We start from the raw sequence: 17,640 nt of genomic DNA on the forward strand, positions 1-17,640 counted from the left end.
AAAATCAGAATCTGATGGAAGGAGACGACTTGTGGTGGTGAACACACAATACAATATATAGATGATGCATTATACAATTGTACCCCTGAAACCTGTGTAATTTTATTAACCAATGTCACCCCAATAAATTCGATAGAAAAGAAAAACCAGAATCGACAATTAATGATTGAATACCTCATGTGTGTCATTTGGTGGTGGGCTACTTACTAGACATGTTAAAAATGAGAAGCAGGCAATATATACTTCAATCTAAGAGACACCATGACAGAGGTTTGGTGAGATTTTAGGCCAAATGTAGCCTTTAAGCATCTCTCATATCTTACCATGTAAATTATTACCACCTACATAAAGACCACCCCTACTCCACATGGTAGAAAATAAATAGAGGCCTAGAAATGTCTTCCCAGTTTTCCCCCTTCATTCTCAGATGATGAAGACAACAAAAACATAATTTTAATCGAGAGGTTGATAGGTCTGAATAAAAGCTTGCATGCTTTGAAAAAGTCCTGCAATGCTTGGCCTTTCGATGTTCTAATGACAAAGCCCACTAACGGCTACTTCCTTAGCATTACCCCCAGGAACCGTTAGCCTTTGCTTCACTTTTTTTTGATAGACTTTATTTTTTGAAATACCGAATGGAATATACAGAGTTTTCCCATCTACCCCGTGCCCCTGCACATGCATAGCCTCCCCTACTACCAACATCCTGTACCAGGGTGGCACATTGGTGACAGTCGATGACCTGACATTGACACATGATTATCACCCAAAGTCCATAAGTTTACATTAAGGTGCACTCTTGGTGTTGTACATTCTGTGGGTTTTGGCAAAAGTATAATGACCTGTATTAACCATTGTAGTTTCATACGGAATAGTTTCACCGCCCTAAAAATCCTCCGTGCCCCTCCTACATCTCTCCCTCCCCGCCAGCCCCAGGCAACCGCCAATCTCATTACTGTCTCCATAGTTTTGCCTTTTTCAGAATGCCAAACAGTTGGAATCATACAGTATGTAGCCTTTTCAGATGAGCTTTTTACTTAGTAATATGCATTTAAGGTTCCTCCAGTCTTTTCATGACTTAATAGCTCATTTCTTCCTGGCACTAAATGATGTTCCATTATCTGGATATATCTGTTTGTTTATACATTTACCTACTGAAGGACATTCTGGTTGCTTCCAAATTTTGCCAATTGTGTATAAAGCTGCTATAAAACATTTTTGTGCAGGTTTTTAGGTGGACACAGTTTCAACTCATTTGGGTAAATGTCAAGAGCGGGATGACTGGGTTGTATGGTAAGAATATGTTTCATTTTATAAAAAAACTATCAAACTGTCTTCCAAATACTGTGCCATCAGCAATGAGTGAGCGTTCCTGTTGCTCCACGCCCCCATCAGCATTTGGTGGTGCCAGGCTCTGCATTTTGGTCGCTCTAATAGACATGTGGTGGTATTTCCATTGGTGTTTTACTTCACAGTTCCCTAATTACATATGATGTTGATCATGTTTTCATAGGCTTATCTGCCATCTGTAATCTTCTTCGGTGAGATGTCTGTTCAGATCTTTCCCCCATTTTATTAATCGTGTTGTTTTTCTTATTATTGAGTTTTAAGAGTTCTTTATATTTGGGGGTGACAGTCCTTTATCATATATGTTTTGCAAATATTTTCTTCCAGTCTCCAGTTTGTCTTCTTAATCTCTTAGAGAGTGTCTTTTGCAAACCAGAAGTTGTTCATCTTAATATCAATGATTTCTTTCATGGATCAAGCCTCAGTGTGGGTAAAAAGTCATTGCCAAACCAAAAGTCACCTAGATTTTCTCCTGAGTTATTTTGTAGAAATTTTATAGTTTTGCTTTTTACATTTGGGTTTATGATTTATTTTGAGGCAATTTTTGTGAAAAGTGTAAGGTCTGTATCTAGATTCATTTCTCTGCATCTGCCTGTCTAGTTGTTTCAGCACCATTGGTTGAAAAGACTGTCATTTCTCCATCAGATTGCCTTTGACCCTTTGTTAAAGATCAGCTGACTATATTTGTATGGGTCTAATTCTGGGCTCTCTCTTCTGTTCCACCAATTATTTGCTTATTTTTTCCACAATACCACACTGTTTTGATTAAGGTAGCTTTACAGTTAATTTTGAAGTCAGGTAGTATCAGTCCTCTGGCTTTTTTCTTCTCTGTGAATATTACCGTGTTGGCTATTCTGGGTCTTTTGCTTCTCCTTAAAAACTTTATCATCAGTTTGTTGATATCCACAAAATATTTGCTGGGATTTACTTTACTTTGAAAATTTTCAATTATGAAACTTGAGCCTGAGAAATGGAATGGGCAGTAGAGGTATATTCAACAAATGCTACTCAGCATGCCGAATTTTGCTTAATCTGGATAACCAAGGTCTCCCACCATTGTTTGCCCTTTATAAAACAAGAAACATGATTTACTAGCAAATGATGATACCGAGCAGACTTACTAAATTAAACAAAAATAAAGACAACAAACCACCTTTCAAAATTAATTGCTGGCTAGGATGTGGAGCAACTGGAATTCTTACACACTGCTGGTGGAAGTGTAAATTGGTGTAACCCCTTTGGAAAACTGCTTCTCTGTCTTGAATAAAGCTGAATATATGCTTAACTTATGACCCAGAAGTTCCACTCCCAATAAATGCATACATATATTCACCAGAAGCATATACGAGACATTTCACAGCAGCATTGCTCAGAGCCAGAAAATAAATGTTTGTCAACTGGAAAATGGGTACATAAACTAAGGTATAGTCAGGCTTCATGGTTATGAAAATGAACAGACAACTGCCAGAGGCAATAGCATGGATGAATCTCACAAACGTAATATTGAGTGAGAGCTGCCAGGCTCAAAAGACTCCATACTCTCTGATGACAGTTACATGAAGTTCAAAAACACAAACTTAATCTATGGTCATAAACAGTGATTAGCTTTGGAGAGAAGGGGAATAGTGATTGGAGAGGGGAAAGAGGGAGATTCTGAGTTTGAGTAATGCTCTGCTTTTTGGGTTGGGTGATGGTTACACAGATCTTTTCATTCTGTGAAAATTCGTTGAGCTGTCTGCTTGCGATTTCTGTACCTTATATTTCAGTCCAAATATTGATTAAAGAAACTTATAAGCAAGTCAGTGGAACCTCCTGAGATCTGTAAGAGCTATCAGAATATCTATGACAGGGAGTCTACATTTGTTTCTAACTCTCGCTGCTTGGGTATCATAAACCACACTGGGATCAACCTCGGGAGCTGAGGAGAGCTGTTGTAGAGGCGAGGTGGGACTAGGCCTTTGCTGAGTCTGATTTCAAAGGCCGTGCTCGTAGCCACTCTCTGGCCCTACCTTCCATGATGATTAGATCCTCTCTTCCTCACCTACTTACACTAAACCCCTGTGGTTCTGTATATTTTCTTTTTGTAGTTTATTTTATGACACCACGTGAAAGACTAAGCATATGCTTAACTGTCTTTCACGATACCAAAATAAAGTTGGGAAACACGTGTTTGCATGTACACATGTATCATTTTGTGCATGTGCTGTGATCGCAAAGCTTAGACATATGTTCTGTGGCAGATCACTATACCTTTTGAATAAGTCTTTGTTTCCAAGCACAGCTGAACCCTGAGCCGCGCCAATCTCACCCAACTGTCCGTGTTGGACACTTAAGGGTTTTGTGTTTAGTTTCCCTCTCAAGAGGTGCTAACTACTTCGGGAGCTTTGAGGGTATGCGAGCAGTTTAATTTTTTCCAATGCGCATTGGCTTGTACACAGAGATATTAAATTGTATCTGCCACTGTTCATCTGTTGCCCGCTGATAACATTTGCTTAGTTCCCCAGGAGTGTTTTGTAATTCTCGTCTCATCTTGACGAGCTCTGATAGTCATCCTTCTTCTGGTTCTTAGTAAACTGATAAAACTGCAGCCCCACCGGCCATACAAAGGGCTGGGCACCTCCCTGTTAGTCTTTCTATGCACTGAACCGTGGTCGTTCATTCTTATAATTCGCTTTCCACCTCTTAAGCACTTTATAATCCCTCCTTAAAGTAGCACATGTTCACCCTTTAGTTACTACCTATAATACATAAGCACCAAAGGATGTGAGAATAGTAGCATTTTCATAGATGCAAATGCCTCTTTTCTTAGAGGTCAGCCATTTATTTATCTACTGAATGTCATAGAGATCATCCTCTGACTTTTGCCATTAAGAAGAGTTTGTCCAGTATTCCAGCTCCGCTCACGTATTTGCTATTGTTGCTTTACTTGCCTGAATGTATCTGACACATTCATCTTGAAGACATAGTCATAATGCACTTGATGGTGTAAATAAATGTGGGCCTCATTTTTTTTTCATGTAGCCATAGTTTAGAAAACTAGATCAGGATTTCAGGTATTCATCTTTGGTTGTGATAAAGCATACCAATTTTCTTCACTTAATTTTTCAGAGGCTGTACTACAGCATTCCTAAAAGTACAAAAACAAAGAAAGCATTGTTTCCTCAGGAAAGGTCTGCAAAATTAATACATTAATATGACAGGGGAGTTAAATTCTGGTGCCCTAGCATTGTAATGCACAGAGCCAGCCCGGAAGACCATTAAGCGATCATAATCTGTCTTATGTAGAACAGTAGATCTTCTTTCCATTCAGGTAGATGCAACAAACCAACAAATCTTCCTTTATTATAACGTCTAGGTGCTAATTACACAGGAGCTACCGGAGCTGAAACGTGTGCAAAGCTAGAAACAATGAGACACCCACATGCTCTTTCAGCCACCTTTCAGGAACCTGCCTGCTTCAAACCTTGGGAGCTTCAGCTCATATTATCAGCTTGGACTTTTTTCTCCCTGCAAGATACTTGGGAGAGGTGAGAAAAGATACAAAATCATTACAATGTAATGGTATTTCTGCATTGCCCTGTAGGTTTAATATTTTGACTTGTTTCTCTCACAGACACTTGCTTATACATCCAAAGGAATATTTTTAATCAGTCTTGGAAGAGAAATATCTCCCCACAACCTGTTAAGCTTTATTTGTGAAAATGTAACGACAAGTTTAAGGAAGGAGGAAGAGAGAGACTTATGGTACTTAGATTTGCATGGAAATGAACCTGAACCTATTGCTAGATTCAAGTTCCAGGTCTGAGTTCGGAAAGAAACTTTCTACGGCCTTATAGGCTAATCTGCAATGACTGCTACATAAATAGCTTTTTTTGTACTACACCAAGTACAAAATGCTCTCATTTCCAAATCCCTGAAAAACTATTTGTGATGACATTGAAGAAACAAAACTCCTTTTAAAAGAATAGGCCATTGCTTTAGTCAAGTCCATCACAGCATTCCTTTCCCACAGCTATTTTGCATATTGGGTCATGTAACAGTTTTAGTCCTAGTAGCTGTCTATTTTGGGAGCTCACCTACAATCTGGTGACACTATGGAAAAAAGTATGAAATTAGAACCGTAATGTGAATTGAAAAAGGCAAACATCCAGAGTTTAAAAGATTATATTAGTACTTAGCTACCTTTCATTTATAAAGGTGCTTTTCAAGCACTAATTAATCCGCTTAAAACCCCTGTGAGCATGGCTGGACTAGGAGAAAACCAGGTTTGAGGCAAGAAAAGTAAAAAGTTTCTAATGGAGTTATATTTTGCCATTGCTCATCTCCAGGCAGAATCTCCTAAATAGATGTCAATTAAATTCCTCTTATCTGAACAGTCAGGCTGTTCAGTAGATTAAGAAATTCACTTTTACCCAAAACCCTTAGGGATAACCCAAAACATTGTCCTCCAGTAAGTTAAAAACGTCAGAACTGAGAAATCAAGGAAGCCCAGAACGATCCTGGTTACTCCTACATCTTCAGGATCAGCGATGGACTGATATAAACCTAAATACACTGGTTCTCACTAAAATTGGACAGATTGCTAAGAAAATAACCAGTGGACTCACCACGTCTAATTTCTTGCCGGTCAATAATTCATTTCTGACTGTGGCAGTTTCCATCAAACTTTTGGGGTTAAGGAATGCATGTGGATGTCACTGCCTGCCACTGGCAGGGGCCTGAGGCATAAACAAGAGAGAGAGCCAAATAGAGAGGAAGAAGTGGTAGAACATTACGAGTTCTTAAGATGTCATCCGTAATTTCTACCAATGGCCCAGAGGGCAGGGAGATAAATGCACTAGCTGTTAAAACAATAGACTGAGCAAGAATAAATTCAAGGAACAGGTTATGCTGGAAAGTTCGGGAAGATCACCACATATAAGAGCCAATTTATGGGGGAACCATGTCAGAAACCAGGATATTGATAGAAAGAGAATCTGGGACCTATACAGAACACAACCCAAGAAATCTGTGAAATCCAAGCGTGCCACTGTGGTAGCAACCACAGTACAACTGGACACACACACAGCACTTACACAGGCACACACGCACACACTCCCAACCCCACAGCTCTGTTCTATATATTTTCTATTGCATTCTCGCTTTCTAACATACATCACAGTTCGCTTATTATGTACTCGCTCTCTCCCTACAGAATGGAAACTACTAAGGTGGAAAGCTTTGTCTGTTTTGTATATTGATGCGTGCCTACCATGTACAATAGTGTCTGGAACATAATAGGCTCTCAATAAATATTTGCTGACCGAATGAATGAGGTGAGTGAGGTTAAAAAATGGGTAGGGCCGGCCGGGAGTGGCTCAGTGGTGGAGCATCAACCCAGGATCCAGGCGATCGGGGTTCGATTCCCGGTCAGGGCACAGGCCCGGGTTGCGGGCTCGATCCCCTTCAGGGGGCGTGCGGGAGGCAGCTGATCAATGACTCTCTCATCATTGATGTTTCTCTCTCTCTCTCCCTCTCCCTTCCTCTCTCTGAAATCAATAAAATATATTTTAAAAAAAGAAATGGGTATGGGCTGTTCCAGAGTGGGTGAGTGAGGGGCACAGAGCCCGCTGCCCTCCTTGCAGTGGATTGTTTACTGACCACGCAGAAACCACCTGAAAGCACCAGCTCTCTATGGCGGCTGCTTATTAGACAAATAGAGCGGAGACCTGTGGAGCCCAAGCGAAGCGAGAAAGGGGGAGAGCAACAGGCAGGGGTTAGGGGCTGATGTGTTCTCTAGGGTCCTCTTGTCTACTGTAAGGATTTGGGCTTTGCCTCCAAGTGAGATGGGGCGCCACTGGAAGGTTGGGAGGAGAGGAGCGACTTGATGTGATGTGTATTTTAACAGAATCACGGGATGTTGTATGAAGAGGTAAACCTAGCAGTAAAAAGACCGAAGGCAGGAGGCCAGTTAAGACTCTACTACAGCCCGGCCGGGGTGGCTCAGCGGCTGAGCGTCCACCTAGGATCCAGGTGATCAGGGTTCGATTCCCGGTCAGGGCACAGGCCCGGGTTGCGGGCTGCAGCTGATCAATGACGCTCTCATCATTGATATTTCTATCTCTCTCCCTCTCCTTTCCACTCTCTGAAATCAATAAAGATATATTAAAAAAAAAAAAAAAGACTCTACTACAATAATTCAAAGCACAGGTGATGGTGGCTCGGGCCTGGGAGGTAGCATTGGAGGTTTTGAGGACTGGCCTGATCCAGGCGATATTCTGAAAATATAGCCAATGGGATTGATGAGTCCCATATGGCGCGTGAGAGGAGGAGGCAAGGGTGACAGCAATGCCTTGGCCAGAGCAAATGGCAGGATGGAGCTCCATTTACTGAGATGGAAACGACTTGCGAGGTTGGAAGATTGGGGATAAAAATATGTTGGAGATTTCAATATATTTTCAGATAATGTGTTTCAGGGGGCAGGGTGGTGGTGGTGGACACTAGTCATTTCATTGTTGGTTATTTAGCTAAGTAAACAAGGCTGTTGGTAGGGACTTGGGGGGGGTTGTTTTTCGGTTTTACTTCTGAGATTGAAATGATGCAGTACAAAGAATACTCAGAATATCAAGGAAGAAATAGATTTTAAAATATATATATGTTTTATTGATTTGTTTTTTAGAGAGAGAGGAAGGGAGAGGGAGAGAGAGAGAAACATTGATGAGAGAGAAGCATCATCCACCGGCTGCCTCCTGAGCGCCCCCTGCTGGGGGTTGAGCCCAAAACCTGGGCACCTGCCCTGACCCGGAATCGAACCGGGACCGCTTGGTTCCTGGGTGGACGCTCCACCACTGAGCCACACCGGCCGGGCAGGAATAGATTTTTATTACCGTAGATTTATGAGCACATTAAAATAAGTTCATTTAATGTTGTATTGTGATAATTCACCAAGAGAAATTACGTAGTTTTTGTGCTTACCTGTCCTCTTAAGTTGATTGAAACCAGTAAACTATAAGGGTCAAATGTGTGTGTGTGTGTGTGTGTGTGTGTGTGCATGCACAAGGGGGAACCAGTAGCAAAAACAAGATCAGGGTGACAATCAGCCACACTAGATTAAACTAAAACAGATTACACACACCCTGGTCCAGTGTCTCGGTTGCTCAGAGTGTCATTTCATACAACAAAAGGTTGCGGGTTCGATTCCCAGTCAGGGCACATGCAGGAGGCAGCCGAAAAAATGTTTCTCTATCTCTCACATCTATATTTCTCTCTCTCAGAAAAAAAAAAAAAATTCAATAAAACAAGTTACACAACTCAGAAGTTACACTGCTTTCTGAATGTTAAATTCTAAGCAGTATATTACTGATTTCACTCTTGTGAAAAATCCGTACAATCTCAGTATGGCTAATATAGGACATTTGTTAAGCAAAAAACCCATAATAATGGAGAGACACCCATATCCTTTGATCCAGAATTCCACTTCTACTAATTTTTCTTGAGGTATTACTAAGACTGTGCACAAAGATTTACACCCCAGAGTGTTTCTTATGGCTTTGTTATACTGACAAAAATTGAAGACCATTTAAATATCCAAATCTAGAGTATTTAAATAAATTATGCACACTCATAAAGTGGATTACTATGCAGCCAATTTAAAGAATGTCGTTCAATTGTATTTGGTACAGAGAAACCTGCCTGACACGTTGAGTGAACAAAGCAAGTTAGGAAACAATGTGACACCTCTGCACTCGAAGGCTGGTGGATTAATCTACTTATGAACAGAAAAATTCTGCAAGTGTATACTACAAAATAGTAACTGGTTCTCACTAGTGGGATTATGGGCAACTTTTATGGTTATTTCTATTTTCTAAAAAAAACCACCTGTGATACTTTTATAATAAAAATGTTCAAACGCATGGAACAGCAAAGATTCCCATCGACCGCAGTCTGCCGTGATTTAGAAAGACACCCGAGTCATGTTTTTCCTGGAGACACACCCTTGCTCACGCATCATAGGCTAAACCTTCAGCAGCGTATTATTCCTGCCACTCCCTGGCTGACGATATTGCTCAGATTAGTGTAAGTAATGAGTCGCCAAATTAAGCATTTAAAACCCTCGCAAAGAGCCCTTTAGATGTAAGGAATGTTGCTAAATACTCACAGGCCTATAAGATCACTTTCAGGGTTTTACCAATGACAGCAATAATTTAAACAAATAACGATTAGTATGAATTCTCACAGGCCCTTAGGTGCTTTTTAGTTCGCTCCACTGAAAGGGACTGGGGAGAAATTCTCAATGGAAACAGGAGAACAGATCGCCAGGGCCTTTCTTTTTCCCATTAAAGATCCACTTTTTCTTCTACAGGGCAAGGCCAATAAGGCATATACGGCCACCTCTAGATTATGCAGGGGCGTGGGGGGCAGAAACAACGTGGGTAATTAAAATCCACTGATAATCCGGAAACCTGAGTCTACCTAATAGTTGCAACCACCCCCTGGACAGAACCCCGCAGCAGAGCTGCTAATGAGCAGCGTCACTGAGTGCTTGGAGCCCATCGGCTCTCAGTTCCTCTTTACAGGCGCTGGGGCACAGCGACATGGTCAAAAGGCTGTCAGCCAGAGGAAAAGGTAGGAGCAAAAGCAGGACACACTAATCCAGACACTGAGTAATCAGCCCCAAAGTGGTCGAGTTGGCTGCAGTGAGGATCGCCTATTAAATATCTGCTTAACGAAGCTCCACGAGGATGTATGTTGGGGAACCAGGTCTTCACATGGGGTGCCCAGGCTACCTTGGTCGGCGTGGATTATGGTATCGTCTTAGAAATTCTCTCTACTGTGGTGATTTCCATGGGTGGCAGTGGTAGGATACTTCTCGTCCAGAGCACAGCTAATCAACTGCAGGCTCCGTTGCTAAATACGGCCAACAGGCTGCTTATGAGTCAGGACTCTGGCAGACAGCCCCGCTCTTAGGCCAAGGGCAGTGTTATTGGCTCGCTCCCACGCCTTTCTGGGAGAGAGTCTGAGCACCGCCGGTATCCAAAATCTTTTATTTTTTTAATGATTGCTTCACATTCATGTTTTAGTAAACAGCGTTCTGAAAGTATTGTTATGGTGATCGTTTTGGGGTTTAGGTTAAGCATTTGGCTTTCGAGAATTGTTGAAAATAAATGTTTTTCGAGTGCAATTATTTTCAAGTATTACACAATAAACTCTAATATTTGTAACTGAAACTGTATCTGTGTTTGATTAGTAATTAAGCTCTCAAATGGTTAGGAAAGTAATTTCCCTTTATAAGGCTGTACTTTAGGACAAATCACTTGATACACTCACTCCTATTCGGAGCCTGAACTATATCTGCATGTGACTGTTCATGGAGCTCTCTATATCGGTAGTGGAAGCGATTTCCATTTATGGCAGTCATTTAAAACAAAATACATTGTAAACTATCTGATATTTGTAAATAAAACTATCTGCACATGAATGTTAATTATGTTTTCGATAGCAATGCTGAGGGTAATCTCCATTTATAGCAGTCATTTTGAGTAAATGAGATTTTTAATCATTTTAATATCAACTGTTATTTCTTGATCTTGTCCTAGGATAGTGTGTCTCTTCGCCCATATTATGAGCAAAAGGGACAATGAACTAGGGTTATATAATGTGAGTTATTTAAGCCACTTGAATATTCTGGACTACTCCCTAACTTTTGCTTAAAATTAAAGAAGTAGCCTGGAAGGCATGGCTCAGTGGTTGAATGTCAACCTATGAACCGGGAGGTCATCATTCAATTCCCGGTCAGGGCACAGGCCTGGGCTGTGGGCTCCATCCCTGGTGGGGGGGGCGGGAGGCAGACAATAAATGATTCTCTGTCATCATTGATGTTTCTAGCTCTCTCTCCCTCCCCTTTCCTCTCTCTGAAATCAATAAAAACATTAAAAAAAAACACACAAGTAAAGAAATACTTTTCAATTTAATTGCAGGTAATACGTTCATCAAATTCTACCTAACTAAAAAATACAAGCCTCTAAATTTCTGTTTTGGTGAAAATTTGCATTAACTCTAGCTCAATTTACTTTTGTGAAATACGATGGCATGAGTAGATGAATTGTAAAATTTTCTATTGAGCACTTGTGATGTGTCTGATGTGATAGCAAGTGCTTTCTATGTATTGACTCATGTAATACTTGCAAAAACCCACGGGGGAGATGGTACTGTTATATCTCTAATTTATTACAGATGAAAAACTGAGATGAAGTAATTTGTCAAAATTCACTCAGAGTTCATAAGTGGTAGGGCTCAGATTTAAACCCAAGTAATTGAGCTCTGGGGTGAGGCTTTGTCGTTCCCCATGCTATATGGCTTCACTTAGGCTTCTGTTACCTAAAGTATGTAGGCTGAGTAGGACTGCACACTTAGGCACTCCAGACTCATCCTTCAACTTTTATCTCTGTTCATTTGCCAAGTGTCTACTGCATTCAAATAGGCTCAGAGAAGTTCTATTTAGTACATAAATTTTGAATTACTATCCATGTGTTTATCGACTTGATTTCTCCCTCAATTAATCATTCCTGTCTTTTTTTTTCTTTTTTTAACCTTCCCTATTTGATGCCTTCAGTTTCCCCATGGACATAGATTTCTATTAAACAAACAAACAAACAATAATGAACTAATTAGAATACATTGCATTTGCAAAGCTCTTTCACATGCTTGCTCTCATTTTGTTCTCAGAAGTTTGTTATTTTTTAATTATAAAAGCTTCTCAAGTGTGGCAGGAGTCCTAGAGTTATAATAACTGGGAAAGTTGAAACTGATATCTGCCCCAAGCACTAAGACCCCTCCCTGAGTTTTGGAAAATAGGAACAGTCCTTTGAACAAGAATTCAGTTTAAGAGATGGGAAAGAACCAACTTTGAGGGGAGTTATTCTTGAGCCGAACTGGTTTGATCAGGAAAAGAGATGGTGTGTGTTAGCGGGGAAGGGTTGGTTGCATAGGGCACATGTGGATCTGTGCTGTGCTGCAGGCTCAGGGTGGAGGGGTGGTGCTGGCTCCCCTAGATAATAGGGCAAATAGAAGAGTTCTAGCACGGGGGTCACGGTAAGAACTCGAGGAGGGAACAAGACTGTGGCGCAGGTAACCGCGGTCCCTGCCGCCTCCCACAACCACATCAAAATTATAATTAAAATACAGAACATCATTGCTCAGAGCCTCCTGAGATCTGGCTGCACAGAAGCCCCGCAACCAGGGAGGTAAAGCAGCACCGAGAGCGGGAGGAGGGGCGGGGACGGGGCGGGCGGGGCCGGATCCGGGAGACAGGCCGAGGGCCACACCCGGTGCTGCGGGGAAACCCCGGGGGGAATCTCAGCGGCGGAGGGTTCCCGGAGGAGGGAGGGGGTCCCAGCCCCACAGCAGCCCGCAGCCCAGGGCATCAGGGCCGGGAAGAGACGTCCCCACAGCTTCGGGCTGTGAAACCAGCAGGGACTGTCCCTGAGGGTGACGGAGGCTGCGGGAGCCCCAGCAGCTCCTCTTAAAGGGCCCGGCATGGACTCACCTGGATGCTCCCTCTGAGCCCAGCGCCGGGCAGCGGCCTGAAAGGACCCGGGACACTCGGGGGGGAAATAACCTGCCTGAAGTCGGAGCGAGAACTGGAGGGGCAGCTTCCTCCCAGAAGAGCTGGCAGAGGCCATGGCTCCTTTGGCGAGTCCTCCCCGCACACAGCCGGCAGGCAGGCGCCATATATGAATCGCCAGAGCCTGACTCACACCGTTGGCCCCGCCCCGTGATTCCCGGAGGCCCCGCCCCCCCCACCTGCAGCTCATCCAGGCCATTTCCAGGGGCTTTTCTGTGCAAGTGGCCTCTCCAGCCTCATGCTTAGGACTTTCCTAAAATCTCTCAAACAAGCAGCAGTGGGCCCCATACGGCTTGATAAGTGGCCCCAGGCCTGGCACTAGCGGCAGCTGCACTGGCTCATAGCTGGGCCTCTCCTGGGCACCTCCAAGCCCAGCACAAGTAGCAGCACAAAACTGCGGTTTGCTGTGTAGCTCATGCTGGGTGGCCCTGGGCAGGGCACTGGCACAGGCTGACTTTGCACCTCCCGGGATGGGAGGCCCCAGAGACAGTGCACCTGGTGGTCAGACTCTACCATGCTGGATTACAACCCTACCACATCCACGAGTGACACTCAAGGGACCCACTTGGTGAACAGCAAAGCTCCACTGAAGTAAATCCTGCTCCATAGGGGTGTCTCCAGCACAGCAGCTCTTTGGCTGTAGTTGCAGCTGGTCCTCACAGCCAATTGGCCTGGGGTCAATTTCTCCCAGTCACACCAATAGCAACCAAGGCTACTACAACAGTACAGTGCACACAGCCCACACAGGGGAGCACCTGGAAGGCCCAGCTCAGGTGACTGGGGAGGCTGAGCACTTGGCCCTACAGGACACCTACTACACAAAGCCACTCTACAAATTCCAGGAGACATAGCAGCACTTTCTAATGCATAGAAACAAACACCAGGAAGCAGCCAAAATGTAGAAGCAAAGAAACATGTCACAAAGTAAAGAACAAACAAGAAATCTCCAGAAAAAGAACTAATTGAAATGTAGCCAAGCAAGCTACTAGATAAAGAGTTCAAAATAATGGTTATAAGGATGCTCAAGGATCTTAGTAAGACTATTAAGGAAACTAGTGAGACCATCAATGACATAATAAAGTACCAATCAGAAATGAAGCCTACACTTACTGAAAGTAAGAATAATTTACAGGGAATCAACAGTAGAGTAGAGGACGCTGAGAATCAAAGTAACAATTTGGAACATGAGGGAACAAAAAACACCCAACCAGAAGAGAAAAAAGAAAAAATAATCCAGAAATATGAAGATAGTGTAAGGAGTCTCTGGGACAGCTTCAAGAGGCCCAACATTCGTATTATAGGGATACCAGAAGGAGAAGAAAGAGAGCCAGAAATAGAAAACCTATTTGAAAAAATAATGACAGAAAACTTCCCCTACCTGGGGAAAGAAATAGACTTACAAGTCCAGGAAGCACAGAGGGTCCCAAACAAGAGGAACCCAAAGAGGCCCACAGCAAGACACATCATAATTAAAATGCCAAAAGTTAAAGACAAAGAGAGAATCTTAAAAGCAGCAAGAGAAAAGCAGTTAGTTACCTACAAGGGGGCACCCATAGGACTGTCAGCTGATTTCTCAACAGAAACCTTGCAGGCGAGAAGGGAGTGGCAAGAAATATTCAGAGTGACGAAAAACAGGGAACTACAACCAAGATTGCTCTACCCAGCAAAGTTTTCATTCAGAACTGAAGGTCAGAGAAAGAGCTTCACAGATAAGAAAAAGCTAAAGGAGTTCATCACCACCAAACCAGTATTACAGGAAATGTTGAAGGGTCTTCTTTAAGAAGAAGCTAATGAACAAAATAATCCGACAATCAAAATAGACCCAGAGACATTGAAGCATGCGACAGACGGTGGTATCTCAGAGGGAAGAGGGAAGAGGGATGGGGAGAGATTAACCAAAGAAGTTATGTGCATATATGCATAACCCATGGACACAGACAATAATGGGGTGAAGGCCTGGGGAGGGGGTGGGAGTGAGGTGGGAGGAGTCAATGGGGGAAAAAAATGGAATACCTGTAATACTTTCAACAATAAAGATAAAATTTAAAAAAAAGAGCTTGGAAGTACAAAGCAGTGCTATTTGTGGCTTAGTAATGCACTGATGTACAAGTAAGGGCAGAAATGACTGTTGTAATGGAATGGAAAGGCAACTAAGGCTACAACATCATGGCTGGCATCCAGAAGTATGACAGAAGCAGTAGTTTCCACTAGGGAACAGGCCTGGAGCAGCAGAGGCAGAGATGACAAATGCCATAAAGGGGAGGAAAACCATCACCATTATCATAAACCTTATGAGCCACTCCTTGATCCTGCTCTACCCCCTTGAATTGGAAGGGGGAATGGATTCCAGGGATACAGCTCTTGGAGGCTGCGATTGATAGGATTTTACCACTAGATGCTCTTATCCCAGCTTCATTACAGAGTCTAAAGAAACTAAGGTGACACACATGTTATAGATATTTACAATTATTTTTCTGTCATTACGCAAACCAACCAATCTAGACAAATCCTCACTCAATTGATCACATCCCGATTTTATGTAAACACAGTTCTTAAATAATCATGCTTCCATTCATTATTGATTTTCTTCTCTTTTTTTCTCATAGTTTATTTTATTATTTCCTTCTTTATTTTACACACTTATTGAGTGCCTATACATGTAGTGTTCTAGTAGGCCGGGTGGGGAATACAAAAAGGTATATAAGACAAAGGCACTTTCAGCCTAGTAAAGGAGCCAGACATAGCCACAAAATATAAAACAGCATCCAAAAGACGGAGACCTTCAGGAATAGTACTGAGTAATGGCTGGACCTCATATCACTCGTGTTCTCAAGTTAGTGGACGGGCCATTTTTGTATTCCAGTCTAGTGGCACATTCAGTACTATTCCTGCCTGGATTGGAGAGCAAGAGAGACAAATGATTACTTGGTTTTTCAAATCTCTCATACTTACAAACTTCAGAATTTTTGCTCTCAGATCATCTTCATGCTGAAGATTGTAGACCCAAAGAGCCCTTTTTAAGCTCTCTCTGGGCATAGCAGAAGTTTAGATCTGGCCTCTGGCCTATAGAGCATGAAGCCATGGGAGCAGGGCAAGTAAGTCATATAGAGAGCTAAGGCAACGGGGCAGGGAAGAGAGGTTTAAAAAAGAAAAAGCAGCCCAGCTGGGGTGGCTAAGCGGTTGAGCATTGACCTGGGATCCAGGAGATCAAGGTTTGATTCCTGGTCAGGGCACATGCCCGGGTTGCAAGCTCCATCCCCAGCAGGGGGCGTGCAGGAGGCAGCCGATCAATGACTCTCTTATCATTGATGTTTCTATCTCTCTCCCTCCCTCTTCTTTCCTCTCTTTGAAATCAATGAGGATATATTTTTTAAAAAAAGGCAAGAATTAAGCAATGTGACTGCAATCAGAAGGCTGACAAGGAGGAAGCATGCTGAGAGGCAGGATAAGGGAAAGGTTCCAGGAAATCTCACCTTTGTGTGTTAGGATATAGAGGCAGCAACATTTTGTGTGGCATCTAGGACCTCATCTGTGGGTAGCAAAGGAGTTACTGCCACCCTGAGCCTGATCAGATTCAATCTATGTGACTATTCTTTCCTGCAGCTTGGCCAACTGATTTTAAAAGTGTTTTATTGGACTCATTTAAATAACAAGAAGTGGCATGTGCACTCCACACAGACTTCTTTCAGAATGGGACTGTCTTACTGACCTGGCCCTCTCTTCCAACTTCTGGGAGACAAGCTCACACAGGATGAAAATACTGAAAGCAATGCTCTCCCTCCCACGTGCTGTTTCTCAGAGAGACCCCTAAAACTTGGCCATCTAGGAACGTCACAAATACATGGGTGAGTGAATACATGTGGGCGATCACATCCAAAAGGAAAACTTCTGTTAATATTGGTGTCGGATAAGAGACAATTTAAGAACAAACATTTCCAGGGGCAGAGTAAGTTTATATTCATTTAAAATATCCAAAACGAAGGTATTTTAGTTATGAATTTTACACACTAAAAAAGTGATATCAAAATTCATTAAGCATACAATGACGATGTTAAACATAAAAAGAGAAATGGACAGAAACAGAATTACAAAAGCTTAACATACCATCATTAGCCTCTAACTTTAAAGCAGATTATAAATAGAGAAATATAGGGTACAAGAATATTCACTGTATTATAACATGTAATATCAAGAAATTGGAAACCTAAATGTCCATCAAGAGACTATTGGCTGAGTATTATTATGCTAATACCTACAATGGACCATCATAAAGCCCTTTAAAAATGTGATGTCTCTATATAATGGTACAGAAAGATTTTGTTATGTTATCAAGTGAAAAGAAATCAGGGTAATATGTTTAAGATAACGCTACTTAAAAAAAATTTTTTTTAACCTTCACCCGAGGATATTTTTTCCATTGCTTTTCAGAGAGAGTGGGAGGGAGACAGAGACAGAGAGAGAGACATCGATGTGAGAGAGACATCGATTGGTTGCCTCCCACACCTGCCCCAACTGGGGCCAGAGATCGAACCTGCAACCAAGGTATGTGCCTTTGGCTGGAGTCGAACCCAGGACCCTTCAGTTCACAGTCTGATACTCTAACCACTGAGCTAGGGCAGGATAATGCTACTTTTTTTAAAAGGCAGAACTGCCCAGCCGGGCATGGCTCGGCGGTTGAGCCTAGGATCCAG

This window comes from Miniopterus natalensis, chromosome X (assembly GCF_054644295.1).
Source record: "Miniopterus natalensis isolate mMinNat1 chromosome X, mMinNat1.hap1, whole genome shotgun sequence".
Lineage (NCBI taxonomy): Eukaryota > Metazoa > Chordata > Mammalia > Chiroptera > Miniopteridae > Miniopterus > Miniopterus natalensis.